Here is a 22,013-nt window from a genome sequence, read left to right as displayed (position 1 = left end):
TGATAATCAGAATGTAAAATGAATGAAGTAGTAATTACAGCGAAAACGGACTACAAGTTGAGAAGAACATGATTCGTCGGTCCACAGATCAGGGAGTTACAGAAAGATGAACATTTTGAAAGAGTGTAAAATTCTTTGGAAGCTTGGAAATCCTTAAAGGAAGTTTTCAAAGAAGGCTACCGAAATCTCGAGTACAGTATATCTCTAAAAATACTCTCCTCCACTCCCATTTTGAGGTTTTTTTTCCAGATAACCTTGGACACGTGATGAACTCAAAGAAATGTTACTAATTGAGGTGGAAGCCTAGTAAGCTGACATACTATTTCAGAACATTCATTATTAGCTCAATGTTTAGCAATAGTCGCTGAACAATGATCAATACAAAAAGAAAAAAGCAAAGAAAAAAAATAATAATAAACTACATCATAGGCCACTTATTTTAATACTTCATAAAATTTTATTAAATATTTCTTAACTTACATTTCAGAGGAAAAAATAAAAGCTTAAAATTGCTGTCCAGTACCATTGGAAATTTAATCGGCACTGCAAAGGCCAGAATAGTTTATAATAGAAAAAGTAATGTATGCAGGATGTCCATGAAGTCCTTTTGGAATTAAAGCTGAAATAACTTAGGTACATGAGGGGGGATAAACAATCAAAAAAGTAAAATGCATTGGAAAGGCAATTTATTGTAGTTTTCAGGGTATATCATACGAATATTGTTAAGATTCAACATGATCTCCATCATTACTGATGCAAAGTGTAGTACGATGTTACCATTCCATAAACACGTTCTGCAGTTGGGTTTCAATTACAGCATTAATTACATTTGTGATCCTGCTACAAAGATCGTTCACAGAGCGAAATTTTGAGGAATACACCACGCTTTTAACATGCCCCATAGAAAGAGTCAAATGGGGAAAAATCGGAAGAGCGAGCTGGCCAAGCAATTGGCCTACCTCTGTCAATCCATCCGTTTGGGAAGACTCCGTTTAAAAATTGTCGACTGTGCGGAGTGAAGTGGCAAGGTGCTCCACCTTGCTGAAAAACAGTATTGGTTTCTCTTCTTAATTGTCTTAGTTCAGGAATAAAAAATAATTCTGTGGAATTGCAAGATAACTATCACCATTAATAACCACTGTTTCTTCAAAAAAGAAACGACCAGTTACGCATGTTTTAACGTAATCATATCAGAGGATGACTGTAGGGGAATCTCTTTCAGGTTCCCAGACTCCCTGTGATTTTTCTGTCCTCCGAACTTTAATTCATTAATAAATATTAGATTATTAAGCGATAAGATGCTGTTTTTAGTGTTTGCATTAAACTCGTGACAGAAAGATGGTAGTTCCCTTTCAGCAACATTTGATACACTTGTAAGAACACTTGTGTAATCTCACTCTAAGAATTTCGTGCGCTGTTGCTTGAGGAACACCGACTTCCGTCCACAAATATTCCTTAATAGACGCCACGGTCTCTTCGTTTAGTCCGGCCCTTCCAGTTTACTGCTGATCATTAACAGAACCAGTCTCCTTTAAACGTCTTCTTCCACTTTGATATTGATTTTCTGTGTGCAATGCTTCCTTTGTGTAATGTTTCGTAAATTTTCTTCTAACAAGTGATATAGACTTCAACTCTGCTAGCCAGAGAACACGGTTCACTTTCTATTCTCTAAGGTAGAAATTTTTTTTATTTTTTTTAATATCCTATACAAGCAAAGTTGCCATGCAAGTCACAGTTAGTATATTCCTCTTCCTCCCCACACCTAGTGGAAAAGACCTGAGCGCGAATCGACTGGCGCGAGAAAGTGACGGGAAGAATTTTTATGGACCTTTTTCACAAAAAAGTGTCTGAGTTAGTCGGTCTCAGGAGTAGTATGGTTTTTACCTCTAAACTCGGGTTTTTCATCCAGCTAATATCAAATCAACCACAGAACACACGTAATTTACAGACATACTATATACGGCACAATATAGCCCAAGTTACTGATGTGTCTAACAACAACCCGCAACTACAGTTATTTCAGTTTTAAAGTGGATAAGGACTTTATGGATTCTCTGTAGAATTATGTGTTTCCATAATTAATGTTATAATTAAAATTATAATATTGAACAACATTATAATAAATAGAAAATAATATCAGTTAAAAAAAAGGCGTTTATGTTAATATAAAAAAAAAAAAAACATCGTCTTTGGTAGTCGCCTAAAAATGAGATATATATACACCGATGTTAGTGCTGAATAAATTTAAGGCAGGTATAAAGAAAGACTCTATCCAATGAGAAGGTTCTATTAGAGACAGGAATTAATGTAGGTTTCTGCCTCGTAGATTCAGGGAGCACGTGTCAGCTGACTTTAACCCGTATGGATGGGGCCTGTCACATGTGAGAAAAATTACTTCTCAAAAGGTAGTAAGGAAACTGCTGAATTTTGTTAAATAAAATCATAAAAGAATAATCTAGTTATTGGTCATAGCCAGGTCGCCACATCACACAATTATCACTAACCAAGTAGATAAACAAATAATAAAAAAAAAAGAGTGCAATTTGACTAAATTCAAGTGTAATCGTCCTACTTTAATACGTACTATCATAAGCCAATGGCAATCATCGAAAATCTCCAGATTATCAAAATAAGTTAGACATCGAAATAAGAGACAAATTAAAATCAGGTGACTTCAGAATTCAACAAACTTTTCCGAAACCCATCAGGGAAATTGAGGGAGGGAATCATAAATACTACTAAAAGGCCATATTCGTGAGATTAAAGAAACTGTTAATACTATGGTTATGAATCAGGGGAAAAGTGTATAGCCCAGCTCGGGACACTTAATTAAATACTAATATTATACATTTCAAGTGAATAAATTTATTAAAGAAGTACACAGAAGTCATGCAGCTTTGCAGTATGACAAACTCGAATAGTAAGCTTAAACAAAAACTGAATTAATACTGAGTGAAACTAAGTAGCATTATTGATAGATCCTAAAAATTATGTAATGAAATTTTTACGGTTTCGTCACTAAGGAAACATCCTATTGGTTGGCCTTCCCTTCAAGTTAAACATTCTGGTCTTTCTACAGCAATAATAAATAAAATACCTCTAACTAATAATGCGTACAAAGTTTTTCTTTTTGTCCGGGATTATCCCACTTTGCGCTGTGGGACATTGTTAACGCAAAATAGTGAATGTAATGAATTGTGTACTGTTAATACGAAACATTAAAAACAATGAAAACAATTGTGTTCGTATATGTTATGCACGCAATCAGAAATATCACTTATTGTTATTATTAGCCATATGGCGCAAGGAAGCCTGAGGATTTTGTTTTTGCACTAGCCAAAAAAAAAAAAAAAAAAAAATCTGAGTTACCCTGAGAGAGAGAAAATCACCAAGAAAGAGAAGAATGATGATATCCAGCTTAGACTCAGGGGCATCTGGTGTGCCAAGCCCATACACACCAGATTCCCCTGGGGTTATTTTACCAGATTTGGCGTACCAAGCTGTTAAGTTGTATGTCTATCAAGTGGGATTGAAAACAAGTTAGGTAGTGTGCGCAGGGCATTGCATTTTAGGCGCCTTCGATTAGTTTCTTAAATAAATTGATTTTTTTGCGATTAATAGAAGCGAAACTCAAATATAGCTGTTCCTCGTTTTATCAATTAATTACTAATATAATAACTTAAAAACGCTTAATAAAGCTCTATAGTTTTATGTTTTATAAACCAACCGTTCTCTAAATTAGCAGTTAACTTTAATTAAACTGTATAATATTTATTACGATACTGCTGTATAATTTTTTTTTTAAGTCTCTATATGTGTGTCTCGTGAACGTGGTCTCGATATGCGACTCCACGTTCACGAATCCTGCATAACCAATACACGCGAAGCGCGCACAGTCTAAAGATAACAATACGCCATTAAAACTACATTTTATGTATGATTTTATTTTTTTACATGCTAACTGCATGGATAGAAATGACTGCAGGATTTCTAGTTGTCTGATTTAATAAAATCTGGAGGCTTGACAAAACATATATTTTTAAATGGCGCAAAATATAAAATTGCGTGAAATCTGTCCCCTGGGAGTCCTTCTGTTACAGGCTGACGAACAGACATGATGAAGATAACAGACCCTTATTCATGCATTTATTCAAACACTGAAAACTAAAATTACAATTCACAGCTAGATGGTCAAAGGAACATGCTTGAAAGGTTTGCGAATGACTCCCTGAGAGATAATGAACTAATTGCGAACTAGGATTATACTGTTATCTACTATGAAACTTTTTACGTTTCAATTACATCAAGGGCTAGACAATTTTTCCCTAATAGTATTCAATTTCGCGATGCTATGATAATATTCAATATCGAGTAAATATTTTTAATATCCGTTGATATTTTTTAATTAGTTATTTCTCAGATAAGTATCAAAGCTCAGTTTAATATTTAATCATCGCCAGCATGTAATAATTACGAACAAACAGAATTTTAATTTTATTTCCTTACTACTCGTACCAACATTTTACTATCCCTCCCCATGATGAAATTCATTGATTTTGTGTTAAGGCAACTAAGATTACGAGGCGTCAGTATATTATGTTTATAATTGCGTGTATTCTTCTACTGGTTTGCATATTTGCAGTATGAAATGCTGTAGATTACATATTCTTCAAATATTAACGCTTATCTATCAGTCTATACAAAATAGTTTTAATAACTAAAACCATTTCGCAATGCAAATTCATTAAGCATCATTTGAGATGGTAATTTTGTACTTCTCATTCATCTTGTACTAGAATACTTTATTGCCTTCAACACATTAAGTTCGCGTCACTTTGGAGAATTTCTCATTTTCGACGTATGAGTCCCCGTTGAGTCCTTGTTTCTTCAACCTTTTTCTTTGAAGAAAACTAAAAGAAAGCATCCGGTGCAGAGAGGTCATGGGACTGAGCTGGCCAAGTGACATCGATGGATCGAGACATAACACTGTGTGGTAACTTTTTTTTCTTTTTTTTTTTTCTTCACAGGAAGCTCCTTCTTTTGTTCGCATAGCGGCGCCAAGTTTACTTTAATTCTTGGACGAGTTCTGTCTTTTATTATACTTATTCAACATTTGTGGGAAAAGCAGTGTAAAATTTCGGTATTCTAAATTCTAGAGCTTTATACAGCCGACATTTCCATGGCTCCAGTCGTTGTTTTAGGTGTTCTGGTTGAACGTTCTTTCATATATTATTCTAAAACTTGATTATTAAAACTATCAACCTCCCCAGCAAAGTAACGTCCTTTGAGGGGAATAAAAAAGCAGCAGTATTTCGTTAATACGTTAATAAGTTCCTGTACCTTAATTTAACTGATTTTCCATTTGAAAAAAATGCGTTTACCAATTTTGTCGGTTTTGTTGTGCTTAAAGTGGGATGTTGGGTCACCCAGCTTCTTTTTAGGAAATCCTAAAACTACTCTGCTCTTTTTATATGGACTTAAAATAGGACAGATCCTATTCAAGAAATTTAAAAGCCATCCAATCACATTTATTTAGCTTTAAATTATAAAGTTATCCAACTTGAAACACGGCTGTGACATAAAAAATAATGAAATAATCAAATCAAAGGAGAAACTACTTTCTGGAATTTATATAATCAATTCATTTTGCGTAGGAACAAAAAATAATTTTTTTATTTCGCGTGGTGCGGTGTCATCATTTCACTCAATTAGCAAACACCGAGTATTTGGAAACGCACGAATTCTCTGAAATTTATCTCCTTCCTCTTTCTATCTTATTCTGACATAGCGCATCTCTGGTTTTTCTTTATCCTTTCTCCTCTTGTGTCTTTCTGCTAAATTTCATTGCTATCCGGGTTATATTCTAGAAGGATCCTGATTGCTGAGCCGTGCTGTGATCGTAACTGTGGCCGCCGTTTGATTGCAGAAGCAGCACTTTATTCCGCGATCTACCACACACATCCAAATGTACACTGCGTAGAACAAAGCTTTATTCGCCAAAGGTTATTACCACGCACCCATCCAGTACAATTCTATTTCCACTCCTTTTCTTCCTCCGCTTACTCCGGATGACAAAACACCGTTGCTATGGTTCCCTTTCATCTCCGTGTCCCGCGTGCCGTGAAAAAGGCAGACGAGATGAATCCACCCAGGGGCAGGGCTACAGAAGGGAAAACTACGATTTCTTGTTTCTATTGCCGCAGTCAGCGAAGCATGTCGTATTCGCTCGTGCCGATACGGCGGATAAGTGAACAGTTCAACAAATCAGTGAGGTGAAGAAGATAGGGCCGGTTCGCGAAGACCTCTGCAGCGCGCGACAATCCATTGTCCCACGGGTGCGGTGAATATGAAAACCATTACCCCTTCATCGTGATAAAGCCCCGCTCGCAGTGCCCGAGCAAAAATGACGACCTGTCATCACCGGGTTTCCCTCCCGTCAAGCGTGCCCGAGCGGCTTCGTCGTCACACTAGGCATCAATGCGCGCCTGTTATGGGTTCATTTCTCGGAGCCAGATAAGGAGAGCCCGAAAGCTATTATACAATTCATCGTTAAAAAGATAAGTGTTTACACGGTAATTTCCTCTCTCTAATGGAGTTTTATGGCTTGATGGCAGGGCTCGTGTATCGTCAAACCAGTCTACTGGAATAAGGCTGATAAACGTCATCCCTAGGCTCCGGTGTATACGGGGGTGATAGCTGCCCGTAATCCCCGTCGCAGACGCTGCCGGAAGACCTGAAAGGATGCCGCACAGAAAGAACTCTGATGCCAGAATACCCCTCGCTTCCATTTCCGCAGCGATATGAAGGAATAAGAAGGGACCGCCCCTGTTACTGCCCCCCTCCCCACCACCAAAACAGGGATGTGTAAAGTGTACCATTTACCGCTTTTGGCACTCGCGCACCTTTTTTTTGCGCGTTGCTGAAGGAATGAGATTTCGCTCGCGCTGTTACTGGAACAGAACGTGCGAGAAAATGGTTTTAAGAAAGAATACTCTTGAACCGCTTTGGTATTTTGCGTTTTTATTCCGTCTCTCGCACACGGATTCCAAATTTATTTTAAAGCAGCGCGTCAACAAACGCGGTTTTATTCGTGCCGAAAGCCCTCATTGATTTTAATTTTCCAACTAACAGCGAATCGATTGAACAATTTTCTTAAGAATGTTGAAAGCTGTAAGTATACAAGCGTTGGATCCAGTGGAGAACGAGTTAAGTATAAGGGTTGTTTTCACGATGTGTTTTCACAGTCACGCATGGGTTGTTGGCAATGGTCACGAACGTAGTTCAATAGCAAATGGAGCGGTTCATGAAAAGCTAACCAACCGAAATGACGCGCTGATATTAAAAAATGGTCCAAGTACCGAAAGTTGATGACACAAAATGAAACTAAACTGTGTACTTATATCGCTGAACATATTATACAGTGCTGGAGAAAATGAAAAATTTGATCGTCCTCAACAAAGGCAGTTGCGTGAGCAAATAAATGTTATTACAACTTGGAAAATACTTTGATTACCCAAATCAGTAACACGAAATTCATGAAATAAAAAACAGCTTTTAATCTCGTTTTGTCGAAACTATAAATATTGCATTCATCGGATAGAAAGGGGAGGAGATGCGTCAATAAGTGTCCGATGTGGCGGTGGACACACTTATGGGATTTTTCGTCTCCTCTCAAATATTCCATCTCACTGACGTCTAAACTTCGCGCAGCCTGAAATTGAAATTTAACGAAGCAAATTATTTATATACGACCGGTCTCGGTAATAAATCTTGAGCTTTTTTCCCTCTTCTTCCAATGATGGCTATTATTTTCCACTACATAAAATTCCCATTACTGTTTTCCTCTTAGAACTGATTACCATATCCGTCAATTTACATTCGTATTTAGTCCTACATTATAAATACGAACGGTATAATAGTTAGGGGTGGTTTCGATATTTGTGGTACCGTGTGCAGTGCTACTTCGCGAGGTCCCTGCTGGTTTCAATCCGAAGAATTTTAATTTTAATGGTCTAAAGGAAAAATAGAATAGTTGCGCTGCTAAAATAATTGAAAATCTTAATTTACAAAAGATTTTATTACATTAAAATACTATCACGAATAAACGCGGATGGTTCTTATCGACTTCGTTTCACCCATATTTCAAAAATACACTATAAAATACACAGAAACTTGTGCGAATTCATTTTATTTCTTTTAAGCGTCTGCACACTGCTTATGAAGTCAAATATTTCACCTGGTGGAACAGAGAGAGGGCCTCTCAAAGTACGAGTACATTCACAAATCCCTTTTATAAAACCCCGGTTATTTTTAGATTTTACTTCTGCTTTGACGTTCGTCTGATTTGTGTATTTTTCGATTGCTCATTCCCTGAATGTTCTTACATGTCTCTTTCAACAATTTTCGGCACATTCGCACATAACGTTTTCTTTTAACATAATTATCTTTTGCTTACAGGAAAAAAATAACAATTATTAATTAAAAATAACAAAATATAATAACCTACATATTTGACTCCCTCCTTATTTAGATGTCTATCCAACTGATATTTGAATTTCTCCAAGCTGCCCGCCTATTCCACCACCCATGGAGGTTATTTGTTTCCAATTCTTCAGTTTAGTTTTCTGCCTGCACCAGAGCTCGCAATAATTGTAAAGCAGTTATTAATCAATCCAAACTAGATTTCGAATCTAGGTTGGATTGATCACTTAACAGTAGAAAACTTGCTTCTTACTCTAATGATAGCCAGGCATTCTGGTCTCTTGGCAAAGCTATTGGCCGCAACTTTTTTCCATCTCTGCTCCCACCTCTGGCACAAACAGATGGTTCTATTGTCACGTCAGCCAACGGTAAAGCTGACCTGATAGCATCCCATTTTTCTTCCAATTCATGTATTAATGATCTTGTAAAACATCTCCCACCATTCCCAACACGCTCCATTCAATGCCTCCTGTGGTCTTCCGTCAAAAGGATATCAGAAGGATTTTGACGAATCTTGATTATAAGAAAGCTCCAGGTCCTGATGGTATTTCTCCACTTGTTCTCGAAACCTGCACTCCTGAACTTACTCATTTTCTTTGCCGCCTTATTTAATTTTATTAATCCAAAGGTGTTTATCCTTCTGCTTGGACATTTGCTCATATCCAGCCAGTTTCTAAAAGGAGTGAAAAATCCCTGCCATCCAATTATTGTCCCATTGCAATTACTTCTACTCTTTCTAAAGTAATGGAGAAATCACTTAACCGCTAACTCTTAAACTCTCTAGAAAAATTCCGTCTGATCAATTATCGCCAGTATGAATTCCGTTAGTGTCGATCTACTGGTGATATTCTGCCTTATTTATGGACTATTTATGGTCCATAAATAATATACCCATTTTGGACTAATTCAATAGAAAAGTTCGGTGAAACACAAGTAGTTGCTCTTGACATCTCTAAGGCTTTCGATCGTGTTTGGCATAAAGGTCTTCTAAAGAAGCTTCGACCTTATGGTTTGCCAACTGTTTTTTGAAATTGGTTATCCAGTTTACTCTCTGATCGCTCACTCAGAGTGATGGTAGCTGGATCTGTCTTCTAACTTCTCTGCTAATGCTGGTATCCCCGAAGGTTCAGTTCTTTCCCCCACACTTTTCGTCTTGTATATTAATGATCTTCTTCCATCGACTGGAAATCGTATCCATAGTTTTGCTGATGATAGCACATTGCATTCCATTTCTTGTTTGAGAAACCTTGCCCTGCTCATTTAGCTTCAACCTCTAGAATATCCGCTACCAATTCCTGAAATACCGATCTACAGGTAATTCTCCAGTGGGGCAAAGACAACTTAATTGATTTCAATCCTTCTAAAACTCAGTCTTGTCTTATATCTCGCAAAAATGATTCTTCTGCTCCTATGCTTCTCTTTGGTAACACTTCGATTTATAGGCAAGACAATATATCTCTTTTGGGGATTACTTTGACTTCTAATCTCTTGGCACAAGCACATTACAAATATTGCTTCCTCTGCATCTAAAAAACTTGGTTTTCTCTTTCGCTCTCGGCGTTACTTTTCTTCCAAACAGCTGCTCACTCTGTATAAATCGCAAATCCATGGAATATTGTTCTCACATCTGGAGTGGTGCCCCCAAAACCTCTCTCAGGCTTCTTGATTCCATTCAGAAGAGGGCAGTTAGGTTAATTAATGATTCATCTCTAACAGTCTCTCCACTAGATTTCTCATTCACGTACTGTTTCTGCTGCATGCCTCTTCTACAGATACTTCCATGGGCACTGTTTTTCTGAACTGGCTTCTATAATTCCCGCTCTCTCTTTCAAAACAGTCCGAACACGTGCCGCCACCAGCCAACATCCATTTACTGTCCAACTTCAAACTCACAGAACCAACTTTTCATCTTCTTCGTTTATTCATTCAACAACCGTTTCCTGGATCAACCTTCCTTCATACTTATTTCCTGAAAATTACAGTCTACAGAAGTTCAAGTCTAATGTCAACAAATATCTTTCGTCTTCTCAACCTCCAACCCAAGCACGTTACTAAGTACTATAGGTTCTAATACCTCTCCTTTTTGGGGTTTTCATTTAAAAAAATGTCAAATACTCATGTAATAATCCGTGAAATTCAGTTATATTTTTTCTCCTTCTCGACTTCCAATTTAATGCACCTGCTTTCGCCAGTTTCCTTACTTCAAGCAGTGTCTCAAATATGTATAACTGCACCACGTGTATCAGTATTTCTCTATAGACCAATACAGGTGCACACTGTAGTTCCCAAAAATCGATAACTACGAATCTTTCGATACTCTCAGATTTAAAAGCACAAAACCACAAAATCTTTACTTATGGTACTCTTTACTGATGAGAGTAAATTCAGTCTCAGCAGCGATTCTGGCGGTCAGCTAATCTGGCGTTAGGTTGGCACACGGTATCACCAAACATCACTGAAAGGGATCGATATGGCGGTCGAGGTGTTCTCATGTGGCGAGGCGTTATCTTGGATGGACCTACACAACTCTAGATACTGGAAGGCGGTACTGTAACTGGTGCACCCTACTGTACTGAGGTAATCCTTTCCCATGTGCGTCTGTTCCGAGTTGCCATTGTCCCCGAGTTCGTGTTTATGGATGATAACGCCACACCCCATCGCACTGCAGCTGTGATATGCTTTTGGAAAGTGAGGACATTGTTCGTATGGATTGGCCTGCCCGTTCTGTCGATCTAAATCCCATCGAACACATATGGGACGCTCTAGGGAGACGTCTAGTGGCACGCCCACACACACCAGAAAATGCTCACCAACTGAAGATGGTGCTGACAGAGGAATGTTACCGCAAACACTTATCAACAACATTGTTCTAAGTATGGACAGGCGGTGCAAAGCCTGCAACAACATTAAGGGTGGCCATATCTCCTAGTGAGGACCACCTCTTCCCTTTGTTCCATCTTCGGCAGTGATGCATCTGTATCATGGCAGCCAGTGTTCGTGTTATGTTGCCATTTTTGAATAAAGTCCCTCTGTACCATTTTATTTCCGTTGTTGTGTCGGTTTTGTTTCCTTCATCATTTCTGTACCTCACGAGGTTCCTTTGGTATGCTTTTCCCATATCCAAGCCACTCCTATGAGAAGCTACAGGTGAAAACCTGACTGGTCCTTAAATTTTGCACACCAGTGTACTTTTCCATATAAAGTCGTGCATTACCGCCTTTCCATTTAGGTTATAATTTTTGAGCACTATTATAGCATTATTGGCGACCTGTTTTATACATTATAAGCATTTCTAAAGCCCAGACTCAGGCTAATTACACGAAAACCTTCTAGACAACTCAAGTCATAAAGAGAGGACTGCATCCGATATCCTCTAAGGCAGTGGTTTTCAACCTTTTTTTAATAACGGCACCCATAAGTAATTTATTTTATTTTGCGGCACCCCTACTCAATTTTCTCAATATATATAATATTAAAAATGTATATGTTATATGATATTTATTACAATAATATAATTATATGTCATAACACAAATTATATATATACGGTATGTAATTTTATTCTTTATATAGAGGTACTAAGTAAACATCAATTATAGATCACCACAAAATTAAAAAGATACTGTACACCTTTTTATAATGAAATAAACATATAAATTTAAAAAATAATAAGTTTAAGTAACTTAAACCCAAATTACGTGGCACCCCTGGAATGTTGTTGCGGCACCCTAAAGTGCTGGGGCACCCCGGTTGAAAACCACTGCTCTAAGGGCTCCTGCTTGCTGAAGATCATGAACCGTTCTTGCAACTCACGCAGAGTTCTTATCCTTAGCTCGTCTTCAATAAAAGAAAAACACAAAATGACGTAAAAAGGTTTGTGAAATCAACAAATGAGAAAGTGAGGTCCTACACGAAACTTAGACTCACGTGGAATGAGAATCTCACTTTTCAGCAGCACCAAAACAATACGAAAAATCCAATACAAAAAATCAATCCAATACAAAAAATCAATCCAATCCGAAAATATTTGCAACTTGAGCAATTCCCTCAGAACTGCTTGGAACGCAAAATTAACAATAATATATGTGCAGCATACTACACTGAGCGTCTATTTTATTAGGTGTACTACCTAAGAGCGAGTAGGTACTGCTTTAGCTCTCAAGAACAGCTTGGATTTGTCGTGAAAATGACTGAACGAGGTTGAAAGCACGCCACAGCGATGATGGTCTATATTTACTCAAATGTTTCCCAAAGTTACGGCAAACTGGTTGGTTGTGAATTTGTACTCCGAAGGGTTCGTTCCACCTCGTCTCACAGATGCTCAAAAGGATTGAGATCTCCTAACTGTGGAAGAAATCGCAGAAGGATGAATTCACTCTTTTATTCCTAGGACCAGTTCAATACAACTATTCTGTTTAATCTTGTGACATGGCGCAATATCCTTCTGCAAGAATACACTGCAGCCATGAAGGAATGCGCAATTGTTCTAATGGTATCAAAGGACCGAAAGTGCACAACGAAACCTTCACGTCACCATTACACCACCAGCCTGTATTGTTGACTACTGCCAAGATGGGTCCATTCTGTTTTTTTGACATATTCCCACAATCATGGAACAGCAGCAATTCGTTAGATGAGACTATATTTTTTTCGATTTTCCAGTGTACAGTGCGTAAATGTTATTTGGTTCTTAAGCCCACAGTAACCGACCACAGGATCACCGTTGGCTGGATGTTATTTGGTTATTGAACCAATCTCGATACATCCATATGTGAAAATCCCAGTAGGATTGCAGTTTCCGCGATATTCATAACGTGACGTCTGGCGCCGAATACCGTGCCACAATCAGAGTCATTTAAATCTTTCATCTTACCGAATCGCCCAGTGAACTCCACACAGAGCATTCCTACGTATCCGCCTTTCCGCTCTATACCGCATTGTACGAACACGCGATGCGCTTACTGAAGGAGCTACACTTCTTTTCATGAAAGGAGGTGTACCTAATAAATTACCCACGCAGTGTGTGGGTAAGCATGTAATGAAAGCAAGGAATAAAACTGTAATAATATAAAAAGGATGCAAAATAAACCGAGAACTAATATATTTTAAATGGAATAAAGGACAAACGTAAAAGGAAATTTTAGGTTTTAAAAATAGCTTTTGCTTTTCTGCAATTAAAAGTCTATTATTATTTCACGAGTTCTATACTTCTTTTTATATTAAATTCGCTTTACAGTTATTCGTTATAATATTCTCTGCTTTAATATGTTTATTTGCTGAGGTCTCTGCTGCTTTGTACGAGTCTGTAATGCTAGGTATTCTATCTTTTGATCTTTCAGTTTACCTTCACATATTCATTAATTTATTCTTATATTTTAAATTATGTGTTGGCTGTCTACGAGTGCATTGTGTCGCTACAATCCTACAACCGTTATATTTATTTTTATTTCAAATAAAACCGGTTTATGTTCCTTTGTAACCTCTGTATACAATACAAAAATTGAAAATTTATATTCTCCTAGCCAGCAGACCGTTAAAGGATGCATGGGAAGAGTGGATCATCCCGTCGGGAATGTCAACGACATCATCGTAATTGGACTCCGGAAGATCCCTCTGGACAGGAGAAGCGCTCACTTCTCCCCAATCCGCAAAAGAGATGCGAAGGAGCCAACTACAGACCGTTGAGTTGACTTCAGCGGTAGGTAAGATTATGGAGTCTCTGATTGAGGACTATCTCTACAGTAATGGAATTCTTAAAGGATCGCAGCATGGATTCATGAAGGAGAAGCCTTGCATGGGTGTATAAGTACACGTGCCTTACGTGAGCGGGGTTCAAGCTCGTGACTGCTGAATATGGAACTCCTCTGACTATCTGGTCGGCCCGGAATATAAAACAGATAATTAATTAATTATGATGAAGTCATAAAAAAGTTCGTTGCAAGAAACAACTTTGGCTTTATTTACCTAGACTTCGAGTCTGGGTAATTGAGATTAATGGTAAGATCCCTCTTTGTATCAAGGACTGGCTGAAAACTAGGAGACGGAGCAATTATAAATGGACATATCTTTGGGTGGACCAGTGTAACAAGTTGAGTCCCTCAGGGATCAGTGTTGGAGCCTATTCTTTTTTCTTATTTACCTTAATGACATTGATGAGGGAGTGCAGGAAAAGTTGTCAAAGTTTGCTGATGACGTAAATGTAGGAAGGGTGGTTAACACCATAATCAGTCCATTCTGTTTCAAAAGAACTTAAATCAATTGCTCAGATGATCTGAACAATGCCAACTGGATTTTAATGCTTTTGAATGTACAATTTTGCACCTAGGGAAGAACAAAAATTCAGGAGTTACTTACAAGCTAGGGGCGGGGGGAAGACGGGAGTTAAAAGTGGTCTAGGTCGAGAAAGATTTTGGGTCACGATCAACCAGATTCGAATTTTTCCATGCACTGTAAACAAGTGGCTAGGAAGGTACATGGTGATTGGCTATGATATGACAGGACCATCCCAAGTCATCCTTCACAATGACATCCATTGCAAGGATGCCATTGTCCATTTGTACAAAACGATGGTGACTGTATTTAGAATATTGTGTTTCGGTGTGTAGAAAGGCATATTTAGAATACTGCGTTCCGGTTTCCACGCTTGAAAAAAAAACATAGAACTTTGAGAAAGAGTTCAGAGAATAGCAAAGGTTGCTAATCGATTGCCATATGAAGAACGACTTAGAAAGCATGGATTGCAAAGCTTGGCAACTAGACATCTTAGGGGGGAGGAAGCTGACTGAGGTATAGAAGGCTATGAAGAGAATCAGTAAAATGAAGAAGGGAGGTATATTTTCTCTGGTAAAAGAGAAAAGAATCAGGGGATAAAAATACAAAAGTTTGGAGAATAACAGAAGGCTGGATCTCATGAGTGTGTGTCGTAAATCATTGGAATGAATTGCCTGCAACAATGATTAAGTTTGATAGTTTGGAGTTCAAAGAGGAATTGGACAGGCACTTTTTTGGTGACGAGGAAGGTATGAATGATATATATATTTTGCTGATTAAGAAAGGGCTTGAGTCTTTGCATCATTTAATCATTATAATACTTAAGGGGGTGAAAGCTAAGTTAGGTGCATGCTGAACACCGAAGCAAATAAGACCTTGAAGAGTTGCTATAATATATCCATAACTGCATGTATTTTTCGGTCGGTTTTCCTAACGAAAAACACGCGTTTCCATAAAAAAAACAAAGAAAAAGAAAAGCACATAAAAATTTTAATAATAATAATATGAAATCAATGTGTCCTATTATTATTTTACTGTTACACAGTATCATCATTTATAATGCGTCATCGACTGTGATAGACTTCTTATATGATTTTCATTCTATTTAATATTTCAAAACGGTTAATATATCATTCATTTATGTATATTCTTATATTATCTAAAGACCAGCCTAGATGTTCAATCGAATTCTTCTGTGGAAAAATATACAATTTGCAAAATACTTACATAAAAGAAAAAAAAATAAATAAATAAAATAACAATAATAACAAACTCTCCCAAATATAATCAGTTATCGAACTCTAATATAGCGGCTATACGAGTAGAATACCGAAAAGTAAAAATAAGGTGCGCACTAAATCTTGCAGAGTTTTTCAATTAACCTTTCAATCAGCCGTTAACTAAAGTCTCCAGCTTTAATTCCTTGGATGTCACGAGTGTTATAAAAATAACATACGGAGGGTGCTTCCCTATAAATGACACATTATACACAAGCAGTACGGCCGGAAATGCAATATTCCAGCCTTACACATCATTGGCTAATCACAAAACAGAAAAGGTCATCCATCACTGTTCCTAATCCTCCCACAGAGGTCGCTTCTCTTGTCTGAGTTATTATTTGCTTTCTGTTTCATCACGATTTAATCCATCGACAAGGTCGTTAATGAGAACAGCAGTCAGGCAGGCCTATCCATTACCCTGTCGGACACGCCAAAAGCTAGTTAAGGCGACGCAACGGGTCATGGATACAGTGGTAATGCCAATTTGTTGCTGTAAGGAAAACATTGCGTGAGATGACGTCATAATCTTATAACTGTTGATGTTTGGGATATTAATTGTACCCTTTGTCAGAGATGATCAATATTAATAATAAATGGTCACGAACAACATTTAATAGCGCCCCCAGTTCTAGAAGTGAGCGTCACACACCAAACATGGAAATCTTCCGTCATTAACTGCTCCAGTATCTTCTTTTCATACTGAAAACTGAGGCGTAAAAACAGGGGTTACGTCAGCACGTGTCTGTTTTCGTGAAATTTGAAAAGTAAACTTTTCTTTTTCATTTCTCCCTTCCTATTTTCTTAACGTTTTTCGTAGTATAATTATACTTAACAACCTACATCGAGTTTAAGATGCAAATTCAACTGTGGTATTGCGACAAATCTTTTTTCCAGACCTGTGAGATGTGCGAGAAATGCAGATACGTTATGACAACAGATGCTGTCACATTCCACTACTGCTGCTATGACCTAAATAGTCGATGCGCCAAAGATTCCCAAGAACAGAAACATGTCCGGGTATATGACATCACTCCAAACAGGCACACCCGAAGCAGAAATGGCTTATCTGTGGGTAAAATTCACAGGACTTCATACGGTTTCTTTATTTATGAAATAGGTTGTCACTCCTAAAGTTTTCAATATGTATAAGAGATTGAACACTCCAGCTTAATTCGCTGGCAGAAACAACGATTCCAATATGAACGAAGCTATTTGAAATACATTTTGAAATAACCATCCTTTAGCTTCAAACTGCAATGGCAAACACCACGAAATACTAAAGTTCCGAATGTATAAAATAAAATACTGAACGCTGTTGAATGAAACTGAGTGGTCATTGTAAAAATAGAGTTAATTACGCTGAGCATTCTAATCCACGTCCACAGAACCGGTAATGATCTTGTATTTTGGTCTTGTGAACTCCTCTGACCAAATTGGGGCCATCTAAGAGTACAAATGAAAATTATTATTATTATAAGGAATTCAACACTTTATTTGAAAAAGCTTCCAAACGAACAAGGCTATCAAAGCAAGCATTCAAGTAGCTGTTTATTGCTGAGCTATGTGCGAAAATAATCATGGGCGCAAGCCACAAACGAGGATCAATGTTCAAGAGAATTTTTCACAAGTGCAATATAAAAATATTATTGTTTTCGCACATTCTAGTTCTTCAAGAATGCCGCAACTTTTCATAAAATTCTAAAACGATATTTTTTTTTTTCGCAATTCCTAAAACACAAAACGTGTCACGCAAAAATAGACACCTTTATTGCATTATATATTGTTGGTAATTATAGTGAAAAGCTGGTATTAAATTAACAGGTTAAAATTAGTTTGCAACATTATTTTCCAAGTGTTACAGATGTGTGGTTGCGAGCAGTTTCTAAAACTCATCAGAAGGTCAATTATCCGTTCCAGTCAAAGCACGTGTAGCACTACCGCATGCGCTGTGAATCGTTTTATTTTATATCAGTTAAAAGCGGTATTAAGCAGCAAAGTAAATTCAATTTTGTATCTGCATTAGTGAGTGCAAATGTTACAAGGACGCAGATATTTTCTGCGTCAGCTAGAAATCAACAAAAAAATAAAATAAAAATAAATAATATATTAAATACGGGGCGCCGCTAAATTTGAATTGACACTTTTGTAAATTTACATTATTTGATATTATTAATTGGAATTGTTTCCAAATTATTTTCCAGCTCATTCCTTTCATATCACGCTTTATCTCGATTAAATCCCCTCCCTCCCCTTTCTTCGTTTGTTGCTGTAGTTACGTGCTAGTTTAAATTTATTCATCACTTACTTGGCTTACCATAAGACTAGCATATTCTTAATCTAAATTTCAATTATATATGTATACGCACGTGCATAAGAAAACAAAATAGTCATACTGTTCCCATTCCCTCAAGGTAACCATCCAGTTCCACTTTGAACTTTAGAGAGGCTCACTGTCTCTGCCACATTGAGGGGCAACTTATTCCACAGTCCACTGTCCATAAGTGAACTCCACGAGATTCAGTCTTCTATTATCCTTTTATTCATTTTTTTTTCAACCCCTTCAGCGCTTTATACACCACCCCTTAGATGAAGAGTTGACAAATTAGATCTACACCTTCTAAACCGTTCTTCACACAGTTCGTCCATTCTGAATACTGACCATTTAGCTAGGCTGCTATCTAGCGTAGTGTCCTACTATTGAGTCCATCTTCTTCTTCCAGTTTATATGGAAACTTTCAAGGTGAGACGGCTTCAAAATCTTTACTAAAATCTAGATATACAATACCAAGCCTGTTATCTGCATCAAATTGTTTAATGGCTACCTGATAGTTGTTTATCCAGACTGGTCGATTGTGACTTGCCTCCCCTCCCAATGGATCCATACTGGGATCTATTCAAAGTACCATTCTTGTCGAGATGATTGTGAATCCCATCCTTAACTCCATCAACTTTCTTACCACAGGAATCAATGTCACTGTCTTGTAGTTACCCTACGCCTTTTTAGCATCACCTTTATAGATTGGGGAGAAGCCATTGGCATTTCTTGAGCCAACGAGATCTTTCAGGCGTCTGTTGGTGTTCTCATTACCGTGAAATGGAACAGTTTGGGGCATTATAAAGGATCAAATAAAATATAATATCAAACAGAACATTACTGTTCAGATTATGTCGAGTTTTTAATCAATTGGGCGTTGTTTTAATCCAGATATTAGTGAACGTTTCGTTTAAGGAGAACGAGTGTGTCTTCTCAATTAATTTGACCCACGTGATGTGGGAAATTCTGAGCTCTCATCCTACTGGATGAAATGCCGAGAAAACGAAGTAATGTAGTAAACAAATAAGGCATTATGCACGAAATACATTAAGCAGCGGTACTTAAGAAACGCATATCTGGCAATCTAAGTTCAAGCACTGTCGGAATACAATGTGGTAAATTCCATATTGTGTCATCATTAAGAAAGCCTTTTTACCTTCATCCGCTTCTTCCTCCATCTGTTCTGAGGACTGCGATACTGGGCCTCATTTGCATGTCAATGAAACTTTTACGTGCATGGTCGAAGTACGTTACGTAACCCTTCCTTTCATAACCGGATATTGTAATTGTGAGGTGTCTGGAATGGTACGCGCCATCTATTGTTCCCACAGAGCGATAATCGCCATTTAAATTTCACTTTCTCCATTTCATCGTTTCCCCCTCTTACATCTGTCGTCTCGCAAACCTCCTCGAGATTATTATCCTCTGTAACGTAATGGCACCAAGAAAATTGTCCGCGTCTTTGCCACAACAGTTAAGAAAGGCGAGCGCAACAATAGAAATAACTTAATCTCCAGACGACACGTTTTAGTAGCGAATGGTCACTCGAAGTGTAAGAGCTGCCATTGTGTAGCACGCTCTTCATTGTTAATTATCAAGCAAATAATACCGGAAGCGGAAGTTTTAAATCAAAGAGAGCGTAACTGCTTGTGCTGCTTCTATGACTAATAAGCCATTAGCTGCAATGCAAATGTAATTAACACCACGGGGAATCTCACGAAAGATGGTGCTTAAACAGGCCATAATTAAGTGGTTTAGAAAGTGGCTGGCGATGATTGTGCACGCCAAAGTTAGTGCTAAGTAATGGCATCTCAATTACAAACTCTCATCGTCCCACATTACACGCCTGTTCGTTTCGATTATTTCTAATGGCCAGTTTCGCATTTCTCGAATTCATTCCTATCCTCATAGCGAGTATCAGAGTGACACGTACACTATCTCTGCGCGTGTTCATTTATTTATAGATAGGCCTATATCTATCTATGTTTTCACGCAGTTTCAAGTTTAGACTGTCTTTCAAGAAATGTGGTAATAACAGAAAATGTGTTAGTCCAGTTCAGTATATTCAATTTGTTTTTAAATATTTCTGTTATGATTAAAATGGTCGATTTATTTCGACTCCAGTTATTTGAACTTAATTGGAATTATTGTCATTGGAACAAAAAAATGAATAATAGACCAGAGATTGCTAGAGTAAAATTTAACTTGTTTAGAAACCAATCAGAGGTTTCAATTGTTAGACATAACAATAAAAGAATTATTAAATTGTTAGACATAACAGTATAAGAATTGTTAAATTGTTAAACAATTGTTAGACATAAGTCTAAAAGAATTGTTAAACAATTGTTGGACATAACACTAAAAGAATTGTTAAACAATTGTTGGACATAACAGTATAAGAATTGTTAAATTGTTAAACAATTGTTAGACATAATAGTATAAGAGAGTAATATGTGCTTTCAATAGAGAAGAGGAAATGATCAAAAAGAACTCATAGTATCAAAAAGCATAGCTCCATTCACACGCACGGTATATACTGAAAGAAGCCCACAGCATCATCGTCACAGATACCAATTAAGCGTGTATCCCTCCAGAGACATGAAAAAAATGATTTGTGCCCGAGGTGTCATTAGCGTTAGGACAAGGGTGTTGACGAGTGCAAGAGTGGTGATAATGGGGGGGGGGTTAATAAAAAGGGACCACTAAGATGCTCGCTAAATCAAAAGCCGGGGAATTGCGTGATCAAAAGTAATGGGGAAGAGGGGCAATTATCCGTAAATGGGAGGTAGAAGATATCCCAAAGAGCAAAAGCTCCAGCTAGTGGACAATTGATGACGGAATATTTCGAAACAAAATTGTAAATGGGAACATGTGTATAATTGAATCTGGGTTAGAAGCATTTGTGTTAATGAAGATAGTGTGGTTGGAGTTTAAACTGCGTTGTAGAATAGTAAGTGAGCAATACTGAGAGAGGTGTTTATCGTGGAAAATAAACAAACAGTTTGTCGGTCACTATAAGTACGTGGTGGACAGTAAATTGGGTGCGGCAGTTTGTGCACTGTAATGGATCAGTGGCCGCAAGCAGATAAAGACGTGTTGGGCGTGTCTGACCCATCTTTATTCTGGCTTCTACGATTCCTCATGTGATCTCCAGCGTATACTGGATTTCTATTGCTTGAGATCTTTCTTTATACGGAATAGCTTGCTACCAACTTGACTTTCCAGATGGATTGCCATTGTTCAAGACTCTAGATCCTTTCTAATGAACTTGTAGTCTGAGACTGGTGCGCTAAAAGATTGGTCAGTAGGATCTATTTTGGCAGCTAGGTCGACCTTGTTGTTTTTTTCTGATTTAACTTATACTATTCCAGATCTGTCTAAGTAAGAAGTTACCATTCTTCATATTAGCGCTAATGGAGTCGGTGTATATTATATTGTGCGATATCTTTCGTCAGATTGTGAAATTTAAGGCTATGGTGGATAGCACAGAATTCTGCAGTGCTACATTTAGTAGGGAATTTGGCTATGGTTATTTTCGGATATAGTGCTGCTGCTGCTGCACCAACATCACTGTCAGTTTTAGATCCATCCTTGTAGACTGGTGTGTATTGTGCATGCTGAGTTCTCAATGCGGCATAAATTTGCAGTAGGTTCTGCTGGGATAAGGGG

This window comes from Mastigoproctus giganteus, chromosome 5 (genome assembly GCF_048544385.1).
Source record: "Mastigoproctus giganteus isolate SK-2022 chromosome 5, ASM4854438v1, whole genome shotgun sequence".
In the NCBI taxonomy this organism is placed as follows: domain Eukaryota; kingdom Metazoa; phylum Arthropoda; class Arachnida; order Uropygi; family Thelyphonidae; genus Mastigoproctus; species Mastigoproctus giganteus.
Note: the sequence above shows the minus strand (reverse complement) of the source record.